Here is a 17,072-nt window from a genome sequence, read left to right as displayed (position 1 = left end):
TCCCAGAAAAATCTCGTCTTTACAGTGGAACTCATATTCTCACAACTACTTAACTTTAGCTTTACACAGGTCGTTATTAGATTATGATCACTTCCTAGACTATTTGAGCCATCTTCGTCCACAACTATCGACACAATGTCAGGCACAAGACTTTTACTGATTAACACATATTAGTCGAACTTAATCCACGGTTTGGCCACGTTACCTTTCCTGTACATACGGACATGAGATTTCATATGACCATGTCATTTGCATCACACTTTTCATCAAATTCAATAATATGGCCATTCAAATCTCCCATTACAAACATCTTCTCTTTTCCACTTTCAACTCTCAAACTTTGGACATCCTGAGACAAGCGCTCGTAAATTCCTCTATTTTCTTCTGAAGAGTTGCTTCCTGTAACACAATTTAGAACTGCGAAACCTATTTCTGGAAAATCTGATAATTTAAACATTACACTTCTTTATTAATATTAAATTGTTTAATTTTGAAAGTACTCCAATTTCATCGCCTTTCTATTCACCACGACCTCCATTCAAACCAATCAATGCTAAGTTACTAGACACACTAGGCAATTCATCTTCTCTTAAATGTGTTTCCGCGACGGCTATAAAATCATAATTTTGAGAAAGCATTATATCCGAAATTTCAGTCCATTTTCTTTTCCCTCTTCCATTGCACATATTCAAAAAACCCGAATTTTAAAGAAACTTTGCCAAAACATTTTTAATTTTTCTCCCTCTTCGTCCTCCTCGGACCTCTCGGTCGGTGGCGCCTTCTCACTATAATGACTGTTTCTTCTATGAAAGGGTGAACAGTTCGAAAGATCCTTTACCTGTCCTATCAAAACTCGCTCGCTTCTTCCGCATCACTTTCTTACCACTGATGATCCATTCACCACCTCCGTTCCTCTTTTCGATCAATTCTTTGCGAAGAGCTTGGTCTTCCCGCTTTTCTAATTTTCTGAGGTCTCTGGAGATAAAATTCGGTGGCCCTTGTAATCCTCGTAAGTTCTTTGACGTGGCAAGGACCTTGTTTCGGCTGTGAGTGCCGTTCAGATTCAATATTAACGGACGCGTTGTCCCGTTTCTTTTCTCTCCTTGACGATAAGTTCGAACTACCGTTACATCTACAACTTTAACTTTAACTTCTAGCCATTGCTGTATAACGGAGTTCTCAGCCGGGATGTCTTCAGGCAACTTAAAAACAACAACATTTGCTTTTCTCTAACGTCAATTATTAAACTTGTGTCGACGTCCTATTTCTTAGTTTTGTGGCCTGGCAGTCTAGCGACATCTTTCAAAAATTTCTTCTGAAACTCTAACAACGTCCGTTCTCCGTTACTCTCCACAGCTTCTATCTTCTTCGTCATACGGTTTTCGCCCTCCAGTACCACCTGGTCAATTTTTTTTAATGACTGTTGGTGCTCTTCGAGCTTCTAACCAAAAATAGCTTCCATCCGTAAAAGCAATGCCTACTCCATCTGCGGTTTTTGTCGACACCCCGACACTGCCGAACCTTGGCCGACAAAAACACAACCTCCCAGTGACAGAACCATTTCATTCTCTGATCCTCTTCGAGTGCTCAGTATAGGGACTCAGATACTTTGACACATTTTAAATTAAACTGAGAATCACCCTCCGCATACTTTATTTTCTTGGCCCTCTGCGTAAACTGAATCTCACAACAACGCCAAGCTTCATCATCACCGCTAGTAATTCGTTTTCCAGAATCTTGACTCATATTTCAAAAGCACGCCACGCGCCACTTTTTAAAAATTAAGCTTAAATCTTCTTTGCAACGATTCCAAGTTTCGGTAATTGACGAGTATCTAAATAAAATAATTCTTCAAAAACGGGGAAATACCTTCCAAAATAACTCTCTCCACCATCCAAAGAACATTTCAACAAATAACTTTTATCGGAAAGCAGAAAAATTCACTATTAATTTATCATTATAGCACGGCCATCTCTTAGACCTGTTTATTTCGTAGTGGGGGGGGGACAAATACGGCTTATTGTGACGCGCGGAGAAGGGGTTCGGGCGGATGACCCCTGCTTGTTTCCGGTCAATATCCGGCAAGGCCTCTTGGGGGGGGGGCTATAAATACTCCAAATAATTTTTATGTTTTTTTATCATCTTGGGGTCTTCTGAAAGACCAAAATTTTGTCGAATCCGAAAGGGAACAATATTAGTTCACTCCGAATGATCCAAGGTGGAGGGAAATTGTATTGTAAATAAATGTTTTTAAGTTTTCAACTGCAGAGTTTTATTCCTTAAAATCAGTTCAGTTCGTTCGCGGAAATATGTAGTCGGTCCGTAGAAAGATAACTTTAGAACTTTAACGTTTTTTCAGTCGGGTGTTAGGGTTAGTGTCCACCGAAATTAGCTCTACCGATGATGGTTAATGTCTAATTTAAAGTCAACCCGAGCTACATCCCGCAACAGGGGCCAATATAACCGAGATTCGTGGAGACCATAGTTACACCACTACTACCATAATGGAAAACTTAATAAAAATGAAATGATAAGCCTACCCTTTTAGAGATATTAGTTGACCATCATGACGTCAATAACGTTCGCTATTCGCTAAAAATGGCGCGTGATTTTCTGCCTGAGGCCGAGGTATTGAACCGGACTACATTGGAATTGAACGTCGTAATTCCACTCGTCTTTAGGAATTTTCGTTCTCTTGTGAACCTTCTGCCAGTGATGGGCATTTTAAAAATACAATCTAAACTCACAAAAGGATCTTCTTAAGCTGACATATTTGTATCTTACGCTCTTCTCAAGAGAGGTTCAAATAATGACTCTCTACAATATTCATCGAATTGATTGTAAAGAATTGATATGCGTAGAGGCATAAATTCGTATGCAAATTATCTTATCATAGTTTTTTAGTACTTTAGATAAAATATATAAATACAACAGCAATGGATATATTATGTATCATATCGACCAGATTTACATGTAACTACGAACGTAAATAAATTTGTATTATTATGTCTTAAATAAGTTTCTAGTATCTCGAGTTCTAATCTTAACAATGGCGACAGGCCTGGGAAAATCCGAATAACGCTACGAAACAACGAATTAAGCAATTCAATATTAGCAGAAATGGCGGTCTCAACTGTTGTACAGTTTTCACCGTTCGACCCCAGTACAGATTAAATTTTCAATCCACGAAATTGTCGTCCACCCAACTGTCATATTCACCCAACTGTCGTATCCACCAAATTGTCGTCCACCCAATTGTCGCCCAACCAATTGTCGCCCTCCCAATTGTCGCTCTCCCATTTGTCGCCCTCCCATTTGTCGTCCAACCAATTGTCGCCCTCCAAATTGTCGTCCAGCCAACTGTCGTCCAGCCAACTGTCGTCCAGCCAACTGTCGTCCACCCAATTGTCGCCCTCCCAATTGTCGCCCTTCCAATTGTCGTCCAACCAATTGTCGCCCTCCCAATTGTCGTCCAGCCAACTGTCGTCCAGCCAACTGTCGTCCAGCCAACTGTCGTCCACCCAATTGTCGCCCTCCCAATTGTCGCCCTCCCAATTGTCGCCCTCCCAATTGTCGCCATCCCAATTGTCGCCCTCCCAATTGTCGCCCTCCCAATTGTCGCCCTCCCAATTGTCGCCCTCCCAATTGTCGCCCTCCCAATTGTCGCCCTCCCAATTGTCGCCCTCCCAATTGTCGCCCTCCCAATTGTCGCCCTCCCAATTGTCGCCCTCCCAATTGTCGCCCTCCCAATTGTCGCCCTCCCAATTGTCGCCCTCCCAATTTTCGCCCTCCCAATTTTCGCCCTCCCAATTGTCGCCCTCCCAATTGTCGCCCTCCCAATTGTCGCCCTCCCAATTGTCGCCCTCCCAATTGTCGCCCTCCCAATTGTCGCCCTCCCAATTGTCGCCCTCCCAATTGTCGCCCTCCCAATTGTCGCCCTCCCAATTGTCGCCCTCCCAATTGTCGCCCTCCCAATTGTCGCCCTCCCAATTGTCGCCCTCCCAATTGTCGCCCTCCCAATTGTCGCCCTCCCAATTGTCGCCCTCCCAATTGTCGCCCTCCCAATTGTCGTAAACCCGTACAGATCAATGGACGATATACGTCGAGCGTATCGATTTGTTCTTCATCGGCCACGGAATAAAGGAAGTCACAGGAGCAACTGCAGGAAACAACGAGGCCGTGACAGAAAAGAAGCGAGCCGTGCTTCTAACAGACTTGGGAACATCGACGTACTGTCACTTACACGTTGTTGTGGACACTCATCGCTCCAAAAAAAAAACCCAACGAAAAGACGTATGTTGAAATTAAAGAAATGCTAATTAACCCTCTTATAAAGAAATGCTAACGAAATATTTTGAACTAATTCTTTCAGAAATAGTGGAACGTTGCAAATTTTGCATACGGGTTCGGAAAGCCAAAGAATCTGTGATCGATTATGTGGCCACTCTGCGGAAGGAAACGGAATTTAGCAATTTCGGAACCACTTTGGACGAATGTTACGAGTCCGAATACTGTGTGGCATCAATAAGGAACACATCCAAAAACAACTATTCGCCGTAAAGGACGTAGATCTCCAGAAGGTGATTATCACAGTGCAGGCGTTGGAGACCACGGAACATGATGTCTAGGCGATCAAAGGGCAGGAACAAGAAGATGTATCAGTAAATCAACTAGGTCACAGCCGATATCCAAGACACGACGGAACAAACCGGGAAACAACATCTTAAAGGAACGATCGAACAGATATTCCACAGACACCTTGCAGTCTTTGCCATAACACGCAACATGTCGAATGGAAATGTCCATACTCTAACTATAATTGTCGCAAATGAGGAACGAAAGGTCATTTGGCCAGAGCTTGCCGTAAGAAATCAAACGACACACGCAAAAATGAAGGGAGACCATCAATAAGTTATGAACTGAATAAATTCCAGCCGAAATATATTCGAGACGACGACCAGAACAGCGTAAAAAATTACAACATAAGTGACGATGCCTACTCAAATTGGATGGAATCGACGTCACGCAATCTACCTCCTCGGAAACCGTGATCAAGTGTCTCCGATCACACATAACTCGTTTCGGAAGAATTCCAAAGCTGGTTTCTGACAACGCCACGTGTTTCACCAGTGAAGAATTCGAAACATTCATAACAACGAATGGAATAGAGCACTTAACATCGGCTCCAAACCACCCAGTGAGTACGGTCAAGACGACATAAAAAAATTTTTGGTTGATTCACTCCTGAACTGGAAATCATCAACACTGGATTGGTCAAGTACGTAGAAGGCTCATTGGACTTACGTATAGCTAGAGCTCTTATGAATTACAGAAGAACACTTGTCAATGGCGTACCAACTCCGACAAAAAGGATGCTAAATCGAACCATCATCACCAAGTTGGATTTATTCAATCCAAAGAAGCGAGACACAGACGGGTGAACACAGCCAGTATATATTTTCAACTAAATCCGTCTGTTAAGAAGAGTTATATGCGAGTTAAAAAAATCACTTTAGTCAATCTTGGGAAAATTGTATTGAGAAGAGTAACATATACTAATTTTTGTAAAGATATACCGAGCCGGGAAATAATACAATCATTTGCATTTCATTATCTTTATAACCAAAGGTACAACTACAGGGTATCAAGAACCTGTTAGAATCCAGTGGAATAAAAATTATTTCACAGTAAAATAATTGATCAGTCATTTTAGCCGAAAATTGGGCTTACCTTAGAACAAACACATTTTAGATATCGAGACGCTCTTTGACGTGGAGAATTGTCCCCCACCCGGGGCTACCGCCACCATCTTAGAAAATGGCGGCTCAAATTAATAGAAACAGCTATAAAGTTTATCGTATCAATGATACGAGCTCCATTTCATTTCCGGCCACCTGTTTAAGGCATAATACGTCGCTAGATGACTTGGGCCTAAGGTGGTGCCTTGGGTATTAGCCTAGCTGATTATTATTTATTATTTTATTTATTCTTTGGGTTTTTGAAACACATTCCTGATGTTTGTGTAAAGAATTATTTAAGTATCAGTGATATTAGTAATTTGCAACGAAATATATTTAAAACGTCAGTTTTCATAAATATTCATTAATTTAAGGTATAAAATTATTACTTTTGGTCATTTCCACTCTAAGTTATCACGTGCTTCAATTGAATCTTCCCTAAAAAAATGTATTTTGTTAAAGATTCAGCTAATTGTCGTTAGCTGTCGCCACTTACCACTTTTGAAAAATTAAATTATCGGCTGTACCCATATTGGTGCATCCCTACTTTCTGCGAAAAGTCTGCGGGAGATAAATTATCAGCAGCCACCGTATTCAATTCATCGGCTTATTCGTTTGCTGTAATTTAAAAACTTTCGAAACTAGTCTCCTTGAACTCGATTAAAAATTCAATCATCGAAGTTGATCGATCTCAGTGAAATTATTGTACCATATGCATAAAGTTGCGGATAATTTAAAGCTTCTAATTTCCTACGCAAGACCATGGCTTATACATTATTTTTTAATTAAAAAATAATAATTTTTGATAATGAAACAGGTACATCAAATGCTGATTTGGGATTAAGTTGAACTAGAAGTTTGTTATGACAAATTTATGCGGGTATTGGTGTGATTAAGTCATTTCTAAAATTGAAATAAAATTTTACTGTTTATTGTGGTTTTCTTAATTCCATAGCGGCCCAGGGGGCATCAAAATGTTTAAGATTGCTTGGGGCAGCTAAAGGGATTTATCCGCCCCTGGAGGTGATAGTGGAGTCCTCTTTTCTAAAGTACTATTGTTTATTATAGGGGAAGTGCATTGTCCTCGGGAGTTTTTTTATTGTAGCTAATACCTTCATAATTTTTATGAATAACCAAAACAGGTATACCACCAGTCCACCAGGTAGGGATGCAACGGTTCCACTTTTTTGGACTATCTCGGTTCCGGATCCGGTTCCGGTTCATAAAATTTTAATTTATCGGATCCGGTACTCAAAATTTAGAACCGATCGGTTCTGGTTCCTACACGGTTCCTAAACGGTTCCTATATGTTTCCAGTGTGTTAAGTATTAATTAAAGTTAAATACACAAGCAATTCAAATGAAGTTAAAGAGAAATAAAATCCACCACATTTATTTATTTAAAATATAAAATTTGTTTTTGATAAATTATATTTTATAAATAGTAGCTTTCTCAGTGACGTAGCTATGGGTTCCGGGTCCTCCCGCGAAACTGTTTTTGGGGTCCCTTATAATCATAAAGGCCGAGTCTTGATTATCGCCAATTAGATTTAACAAGCACTTGCATGTTAAATATATAAAACGCTTAAAAATGGCTTTAAGCCCTAAGTGAAACGATTAAGATAAATCACGGCAATCAGCGTACGGAGCATTAAAAACAAAGGTTCTGTAGAACTTGGAAGTCTCGAGTTCTGACTCCCAAGTCCGACCAGAATCACGATCTAGATGACTTTATGCAAAATAATTATAAAAAATTATTGCTACTATTCTCTCGTAGGGAACTCATGTAAGCGCGTTATTTGTTTATTCAAAAAAGTAGGGTAAAAATGAAATCTTCGGTTTGAAAATTCCCACGCTTTCATCGTTTCAAGATGGAGGGGGGGGGCGAAATGATGTACTTTCAAGTTTTGGGGAGACATTGCCTTCCCTTCCGCTCTTCATTTCAGGGGCGTAGGAACGTTTTCGAAGTTGTAGGGGCAAAGAGAAAAGAAACGGGGGTCTAGGAGCTTAGTCCCCGATGTAGAGTGAGTAATCGGTCGCGAATGTCATTAAGGCATTAACAGTAACAACAGTTATCATACAAAGTGTATTTTAGTCTTTAGAGTCGTTTATTAATTTAAGATACACAAATCCACAATAATAAAATGAGAATGGTTTTGAATTTTTAAAGGAGTGTAGCTTCACCGTGTGGATGTGTTACTGTTTGACTACTATGTACAATTTATAAATTGGCGGGAAAAGACACGGTTGAGCTTCTATAAGCTTTATATGCTTTTAAATTGAGAATTTAAGCTTTTGAAGATTTCAACTGACCAAAACGTTGAAGGGGCAATAACATTAGTTGCCCCTCCCAGCAAAATTCTAGGGAGGGGCATTGCCCCCTGGTTCCTACGCCCCTGCCTCATTTCATTGAAAAATATAAAGACGGGATTTCTATGACTCGTTTTTAATTCAATTGAGTATATCGTTCTAAATGGAGTTGATATTATATCGTTCAATAAGCATTGTCATTTGTGAAATGTAAGCAAATCCATAAGTTGAAATTTTAGATTTTCTAGACAAAAACTACCCAGGCCAGCGATTATATTATGCAAATGAATTAGCCTTACCTTAAAAACTTTAAATTCAGAAACACAACTTAGTTATTAATTTACAAGGTTTAACGATCTGCTATACATAAAACACGTGTCTCGATACTTTTCAAACTTCAGTATGTTACTTTCATTATGTACGTTGTTTGGATATTTATGCGATGGTTATTGTGGTTATATTTATAAAGTTTTGGGCGCGCCTGTTGAAACATAAATATTTGAAGCAAGTAAAACATTAACTTGAGCTGACAAGAGAAAAAAGTAGACGAGGCCTCGCGTAGTTGGACTGTACACAGTCCCATAGGCCATTAGGGGGCCCCTCGATGGAAGCCCCCCCCCCGCATTGCGGAGTCTGCCGGGGCGTTATTTATGCCAGTGGCTTTTCCGCTGTTTCTCCTTTAAGTCGGTTGCGAACGGGATCAAAAATTATGCTGGCCCATTGCCCCACTAAATAATTGCCCGGAAAGCACACTAGTAGCAGTAGACGACAGATATTTTTTGTGGCCTTTGCTACATTTGTGAAATTGTGTCGAGTTTTCCGACTGAAGAAAATAAAACTAAAACTATCGCGGATTTCCGGATGATGCCAGTTTTGAAAGAAAACATTTGGAGGGCGAGCCCATTTTCAATTGAGAATATGTAAGGGTGTGTCAGTTGACAGTTACGTAGAAACCCACATACAGTTATCTGAGATAGGATAAAGATGAGCTTATATGAAAAATTAATAGTAAATTAATTTAATTACTAAATTTCCACATGCGCTAAATGTTGGTAAAAAAGTTATAGAACCGTTTAAAAAACGTTTAAAACAATGAAAATCTCGGTTCCGGTTCCGGTTTCGGTTATCATTTTTTTTTTTACAAATATGGGTTCCGGTTCCGGATACGGTTAACAAATTTTTATATTATCGCATCCGGTTTCGGTTCCGTTTCCTATAATTTACTCGGTTCTTCTCGGTTCCGCGGTTCCGGTTATCCGTTGCATCCCTACCACCAGGTATTAGTCGCTTTTTATTTGTTGATGTACTGAAATCTGAGGTTTTAAAATGTTTACGGCAAATTTTAGCTTCTCCATTTGTAGCCATCCTGTATTATTTCCAAAGATGGCTTTTTTCATTTTGTTCCTTTCTGCTCTTCTTTTGGAGATGAGCGAAAACTGATCATGTTATTCCAAGTTCCTAATAATCTCTTTTTGCACTTTAAATTTTAACATCATCACAAAATGTTCTTCTAAAATATATGAAACATAACATTTATAACCACAAATCCACAATCAAAGAAAAACAAACCAAAGAAACCAAGGGTTAAGTAAGCATATCATTGATATTTTTTGATTATTTATAAAAATGTTAACTTAAAAACGAACCAAATGGAAAACTTAAATCTAGATTTCATATTAATTCAATGTTTTGTATGAACATTAAAAACAATATACTAGGGTGTTTCATTTTTCCGAAGATGTGATTTTCTTATGACTTTGCTTACGCCCCAAGTCTCAGTGATGTAAAAGATATATACTCCAAATTTCAAGAAAATTGGATAATATTTAGGGGTTGCTCACATTGATCACTTTTAGCAATAGTTGGGGCTCATCAGAGGTAACTGAGTGCGTATACCGATTTATGAGTCCCTTTGGGGGGGAAACAGTCCCCCTTTAGGGGTAAGCAGTCCCCCCCGACAGTCCCCCATTTGCGAACATTTTCGGCAGGTCAATAGGTCAACTACGGATAGCTGGGGGGCACCCCATTTTGACGTTATGCAAACAGCTATAAACCCGAGTAGGTCAATAGGTCCCTCAACAACTTGTCATGTCCCCCTAGGGCACCTGTCTTCCGTGTCGAGCCTTTGATGTTCCCGCCGGGCAAACCATTATTTTCAAACACTTTCGCGCAAAGCTGTCCGTCATGTCACCCCTAGGGCATCTGTCAAACACTTTCTCCACGTGCGAGTGGTGGTAATAAATAGTTCAATGGGTTTTTCGCCGAAAAAACATTATTTTCAAACACTTTCGCTGTCTTACGGCCCCTAAGGGGTAAAGGGTAGCTTGCCCCCGTAAAATAGCCACAGCGGGTGTCCTCGCTAAAAGTGTTTTGGAAAAAAAGAGCCTAGTGTATTATAAAAACGTTTTATTTTTCTATGACATTAAAATTTACAGTACATTTTTCTAATAGCGTATGAAAAAAACGCTAAAAGGTAAAACAATTTATTTTTAATATATTTATGGTTTGTAGACACCATAGCGCATAAATTAAAAAAGTTAAACACGCAGAACATATTTTGATTGGCTACTGTTTCTTTAAAATCTTTAATAATTTTAAATGCTGTTACGTAATTGGACGCGTAGCGTACAACGGTATCAAACCTTTCATGTTCAACGGATAGAAATAAATTGTTGTTTTCTAGAAATAGACGATCGGTTATCCGTATTGTAAACACCGACTCAATCTGTCTCGCTAGAGCTCTTTGCGTCGGGGTAGCGCTGTGTAAATACCAAAACGAACCCGAAAACCAAAGACAAAAAACGGTCTATGAAACTTTGGCGCATTCCAAAGAAAACAATCGGGCCCAGCGCTCCGAGGCACTCCTACTTTGCGCCAAATTGGGTGTCCGACCGAACAAAGAATGCGCGTCGCCAGAGTCAATTAGGAAATTTCGAACGTATCTGAAAGAATACGATATTTTGATCTATCAAATTAAAAACAGCTGGCCGACCTTGGTGTACGATTCTAGAATACGGACCTGTATGGATAAAAAACGTATTGTACTTTTAAACGAGGGGGCGCATTTCAATCTAGTTAAAAATCTGGCTCCCTTATTCGGCAAAGAAAAGTTTTGCGTAAAGTGCCTCGAGGGTTATAGACAAGCTGCCACCCACGCTTGCTCAGACTATTGTTTCGCGTGTTGCCGGGCCATAAAATGTACCAGAGAAATAATAAAGTGTACCGACTGTTTACGTAATTTTACGCGCATCACAAAATAAAAATAACCGGTGATAAATTATCATTATGCCAAAATTTAATTCATTGCGCCGAATGTTCGTTACTAATCGATTTGACCAAACGTGACGGCCAGCGGCATTCGTGTACTGAACAGTATTGTACCGTTTGTCGTAAGTTTTCACCCGCGGGACATCAATGCTACATCCAAGTCATCAAAGACCCGCGACGCCCTCCACCCAGTTTCGATTCCAACGGTCAGCCCACGCAGATGTGGATATTTTACGATTTTGAGACGGTGCAAACCAAACGGCACCCCGAAAACAAAAACCGTTATATTCACCAACCCATTTTGTGCGTATCAGAAACCTATTGTTGCGCTTGCGTGGACACCCCCGACGTAGCCTGTAGATTTTGCGGCGTTCGCCAAAAAAAAACCTCTGGGTTCAGATTCCGCGCGTTGGGACATAATGCTAGTAACTACGACACGCATCTCCTATTACAAGTTATAATGGAGAGTCCCGACTCGTTTGAGCCCGATCCGATAATAAATGGAACTCTCATCTTGCAATTGAAACTACACAATTTAACTCTATCGGATTCGTATAATTATATTCCAATCCTCCTGTCGAAATTCGCGGCTACGTTCGATCTGGGTCGCGATTATACGAAAGATTTTTTCCCCCACTTTCTATTCAACGTCGTTGATAATAATTTTGACATTTACAAACCCGAACAAACAAACTACGTCTCGGAGAACTCGCTGCCCCCCTTGGAAGCTTACGGTGCCCAATATTTCACGGCGAAAAACCGCGAAAGTTTTAACAAATGGTACGCTCTCGAAACCGAAAAGAGTTCGGGATTTAATTACCTCGAAACGTTAAAACTCTATTGTTCTAGAGATACCCACATATTAGCTAAAGGCTGTTTAAAGTTTATGAAACTATTTCAGGACTTGTGCGAAGTTAATCCGTTTAGCGTGGGCGTTACTATCGCGTCAGTGTGTAGTTACGTGCTAAGGAAAATTTTTTTGGCGCCAGTAACGATTGGAATAATACCGGCTAATTTGTACCGTTTATCCGAGCCTCAATCCACAGAAGCGTTAGAATGGCTGGCTTGGGAGGCGCATGTCCGGAATGTTACCATCATGCCAACGCTGAATGGCCGAGAACCGCGTGCTAGAAAAATTAAAATTGATGGTCTAATCGGGGAGAAAAACGCTCTACAATATCAAGGTTGTTGGTAAGTATTATTTGAGAAAAAAAAAGTTCTAAGACAATATATATATATATATATATATATATATATATATATATATAAGTTTTTTTTTCTTCCCCCCCCCCAAACTAAAGGTTTCACGGATGTCGGACTTGCTTTGGGGACTTGGTAAATAGGAATCAGCCTTTGTACGCTAACGCGAGCGATACGCTTAATACACGATTTTCTAACACGATGAGAACCACCAATAAACTTAAGGAAATGGGTTATACGGTTATTGAAAAATGGAGTTGCGATTGGGCTCTTGAAAAGCAACAAAATCCTGCAATAAATGAATTTTAAAAAAATTTTAATCCGCATTACGTACGTATTGTAACGTTGAAGGGACCGATGATAAAATTTTCTACGTGGATATTTGCAGCCTTTACCCGTATATAAACAAACGGTTTTATATCAAAAGAAAACTTCATCAGCGGCCGGACCTAATTCTTTCGCTACACCGCGACAATCGCCGAAACTTTGGCTTCCACCCGTGAGGTCTCCTCCTATTAAGAACCGTTTACGTAAAACAAAAAAACCGCTTTCCAAAATTTTGAAATGGGAGAGTTACCTATGAACCTAACAACGTGACACGAGAAAATATATTTCGATTCTCGTAATCCAGCGAGCTACGGGGGTGTTGAAAAATTATACGACGCTGTCAAGAAGTTCGGAAATCTCGGGAGAATGTCGAAACGTTTTTGCAAACTCAGGACGCCTATACGTTGCATAGACCCGTCGTTCGAAAATTCCAAAGACGAAAGATTCGTGTAGGAAACAGACTGCTTTTCGAGGGTGGCATTTGCCGTCCCCCTAAAACGTTAAACCGGCGCGGAGGTTGCCCGCGCCCTGAAAATAATTTTTAAAGAGCGGGGCAAGCCTCGGGCTATACAATTCGACCGTGGGTTGGAGTACGTTAATTCGACTGTTTTAAAACTCTTAAAAGAGGCGGGAGTTAGACATTACCATTCCGAAAATAGCGACGTTAAAGCCGCGATGGCGGAGCGTTTTAATAGGACCCTGAAACAGCGCATGTATCGTTTTTTTACTCATAAAAACACGCGACGCTATCTCGACGAGCTACCCAATTTAATTCATTCGTATAACGCCAGCTATCATACGACAATCAAAATGGCTCCCGTCGACGTAAACGACAAAAATATTCTTCGAGTTTATAGAAATATTTACAAACCAGGGCAGTCTCAGCCAGCCATCAAGCCTCGGAAATGCCGTATCAAAGTCGGCGATTACGTAAGGATTACCAGCACGGCCCGACCGTTTTTAAAAGGGTACAGCGATCAAAATTGGAGCGCCGAAATTTTCGAAGTTGTTTTCAAGAATACTAAACGACCACTTCAATTTAAGCTCGTTGATTTGGCTGATGAAGCCATTACGGGATATTTTTATTTCAAAGAAATTCAACGAGTTATAAAACCAAACGAATATACAATTGACGAAGTATTAAAGACGAGACGTCAAAGGGGAAAGTCGAATATTTCGTATCCTGGTTAGGGTATCCGGCTACGTTCAATTCGTGGGTTTCTGATAAAGATGTCCGAAGCCTTTTACCTAACGATCCCCAGTAATTCAAATCTCGAGATATTTCCGAATAATACCTTGGCCTGTTTCACGATAAAATTACCCGAGCCTATTGAATTAAAAAGGGGGGGGGGGGAAATCGCGTTGGTTGAAATATGGTATCCCTTTTCGTTTTACAACGTGTTGCCCTATGACAATTACGTTTATTTCCGCGTTAATCCCGCCAAACAGAGGGAACCGACTGACACTAAAATGGTCGGGACCATAGGAGAAATCCCTCTTGAATATAGACCATTTACTTAAAGTCGTAAACGACAATGCTGAACGGGCACGTGGCGCTGGTTGGAAAAAATATTACTCCCTATGGTGTATTTATGAGTGACGGCTTGAGCAACACACTAGGATTTGAAAGAACTAAAACTATTGCCGGTAGAAGCGAGAAACCGGCTCGCTTAAATTTCCACATTCCACCCCAAATTTTCGTTTATTCCGATATCGTCGCTGATCAAGTGGTCGGGTCGTCGCTCGTCAAATTGTTAAGAATAATCGCGGTTGACGAATCAGCCCGATTTGGTACTCATATCGAGAAAACGTACATTTCGCCGCATTACGTGCCCATTGAGAAAAAATACTTTGATACTATCCAAATAGATCTACGCGACGTTTATGGGAAACCAGATCCTTTTGAGTTTGGCAACCTAACCGTAAAACTTCATTTGCGTCCAAGATGCCATTAAGACACGTTCTTGAAAAAAGACGCTGCGCAGCGTGCCCCTACGCTCAATATTACGCGACTCAGGCGGGTGGCTCTATTCCTAAAGTATACGTAGGGTCACCGTATCAACGTGGCCACGGGCAATTCGGTAGCGGGTTTGGGAGTTTTTTCTCCGGCCTGTATAAGCTAGCCAAACCTTTTCTTTTACGCGGGGCGAAATTTTTGGGGGAAGCAAGTTTTGGCTGACGTGTCGATGGGGTCAACTATACGAGAAGCCATCAAACGGCGCCTGACAGAAAAGTACGAGGACCTCAAACAACAATACGGGACTGGAAAACGTAAACGTAAAACTAAAAAAACAAAAATTAAGAAAAGAACGAAACGCGGTGGAAAAAAATCATTAGTCGGACGGAAACGAGTTAGAAAGGTCAGTGATATTTTCTCGTAAAAGTCATGGGGCGCTGCGAAGCGCTGAAAAGTGAACTTGATATTTTTCAAAGCGCGCCTATCCAGACGTCAATTGAGGGAGGAAAATGGACCACCTTCAAACCCATCTCGTCGCTGAGAAGCGACACGGTGGAGTTTAATATTCCTGGAGGCAGGCACGAATACATTGATTTACCGCTTACTTACATACTTGTTAAAGCTAAAATCGTAGCCGATGACGCGGGTAAAAGTTTATCCGCGTCGGACGTTGTGGGCGGGTGTAATAATTTTTTACACACGTTATTTAATCACGCCGAAGTTTACCTTTACGGAACCCTACTGTCGCCGTCAGCTTGTTCATACGCTTATCGGGCGTACATTGAAACGTTGTTAAATTTTGACAAGGGAGCCAAATCGTCCCATTTAACAGGCTCGCTGTGGTACAAGGATACGCCCGGCGAAATGAATTCGGTCACGGCCAACGAAGGTTTTAAACAACGGAAAGGATTCACGGAGCAGTCGAAAGAAATAGATTTAATTGGTCCGCTGTTTCTTGACGCGCTGAATGTCGAAAAATATTTAAATAATGGAGTAGATTTACGTATTAAACTATCGCGAAGTAAAGCGAGTTTTGCGTTAATGGGTACGCCGAAGGCCGGGGTTGATTATAAAATTATCATTACGGACGAGAGCTGCCGAGTCCAAATTGCCCCCAAAATACTTATCGCTCACGAAAACGCCTTGTCACGAGCAGCCGCAAAGTACGCTTTTACACGCACCGAAACTAAAATATTTACCATCACCTCGAATATCCGAAACACAGTTATTCCCAACATGTATTTGGGTACCCTCCCGGTTCGCTTGATTGTCACGCTGGTGGACCACGAAGCCTACAATGGAACCATGGCAAAAAACCCGTACGCTTTCGAACATCAAGATTTATCGAGTTTAGCTCTTTATGTGGATTCTGATGGTGTGGATTCGAAACCTATTACACCAAACTACGACGCTGGCCAACATATTCAAGCCTATCATACTTTATTCACGTGTAGCGGAATTCATTATAGAAACACCGGGATCGATATTTCCCGGTGAGATTATGCACAGGGGTACGCGTTTTACGTCTTCGACATTTCAAACGACCATAGCGCGGGTGAAAGTCATTATTGGAACCCATACCGACAGGGGCAGATGCGTTTGGAGCTTTCGTTCGCTAAACAAGTCCCGCAAACGTTAAGCTGCGTAGTTTTTGCCGAATTTCAAGCCAGCTTTAGCGTAGACAAAGATCGTAACGTTTCTATTGAAAACGTGTAATTATGCGCGGATCCGAGATTTTAGACATTTTGAGAAATACGCGCAATTTTATGGGCGTATTCGCCTCGGATTGTCTACCCGATAAGATTAATAGTTTTCCAGTGTCACTGGTTGTAAATCTCGACCCCCACGATGTCATTGGGTCGCGATTTTCATTGATAAATTGAAACGGGCTTGGTATTTTGACTCGTTGGCGCTACGGCCCATTTTGCCAGCCTTTAAACTTTTTTTAAAACAAAATTCGAGAAAAATCACGCCCAACAAGCGGCGACTTCAACCCCAGTAGCATTGTGTTTCCGTTTTTTGTCGGTTATCTGTCGAAACAGTCGGATAGGAGTCGAAGTCGGCATTGAGTCGGTGGAAGACCTTAAAATGGCGTGCAGTCGAAGTTCGACTATTACCCGACAGTCGGGGAAGAGTCGGGTTGCGACTCAAAAAAGTCAATGCGGAAATAAACAAGTAGCGTGATTTTGATTTTACTTTGGGGACCCCGTAGTCCCTAGCAGTTAGAAGTCAGGAGAACAGCGTTGCAAGACATCCAATAATTTTAATTTTTTA

This window comes from Leiobunum rupestre, chromosome 6 (assembly GCF_980474605.1).
Source record: "Leiobunum rupestre chromosome 6, qqLeiRupe1.1.hap1, whole genome shotgun sequence".
In the NCBI taxonomy this organism is placed as follows: Eukaryota; Metazoa; Arthropoda; class Arachnida; order Opiliones; family Sclerosomatidae; genus Leiobunum; species Leiobunum rupestre.
This window is presented reverse-complemented; position numbering follows the sequence as displayed.